Genomic DNA, 355 nt, shown 5'->3' on the forward strand with positions numbered 1-355 from the left:
TTCCATAGGATTGCCACCCTCCCTCCCAGGGCGCCCTGGATTGGTGTCTTGGCTGCTGCCGTGGATCTGCTGCTGTCGGAGCAGATGGCTCCCTTGATGGCGTGTCTTTCATTACCTGTCCAATCTGAGCTAAGCCTAGTGTTTACTGTGGTCTTTTAGTGTGTGTTTGTGTGTGTGTGTGTGTGTGTGTGTGTGTGTGTGTGTGTGTGTGTGTGTGTGTGTGTGTGCGTGCCTGGGAATGGTTTGTGGATTGGGAGATGAAACTGTCATAATTGTTTTAAGTGTGGGAAAGGGAGGGAATGTGGGTTATACGGGTCATTTTAATTTGCTAAGCACTTTGTGTTGCTTTGCATGA

Source organism: Nothobranchius furzeri, chromosome 2 (genome assembly GCF_043380555.1).
Source record: "Nothobranchius furzeri strain GRZ-AD chromosome 2, NfurGRZ-RIMD1, whole genome shotgun sequence".
In the NCBI taxonomy this organism is placed as follows: domain Eukaryota; kingdom Metazoa; phylum Chordata; class Actinopteri; order Cyprinodontiformes; family Nothobranchiidae; genus Nothobranchius; species Nothobranchius furzeri.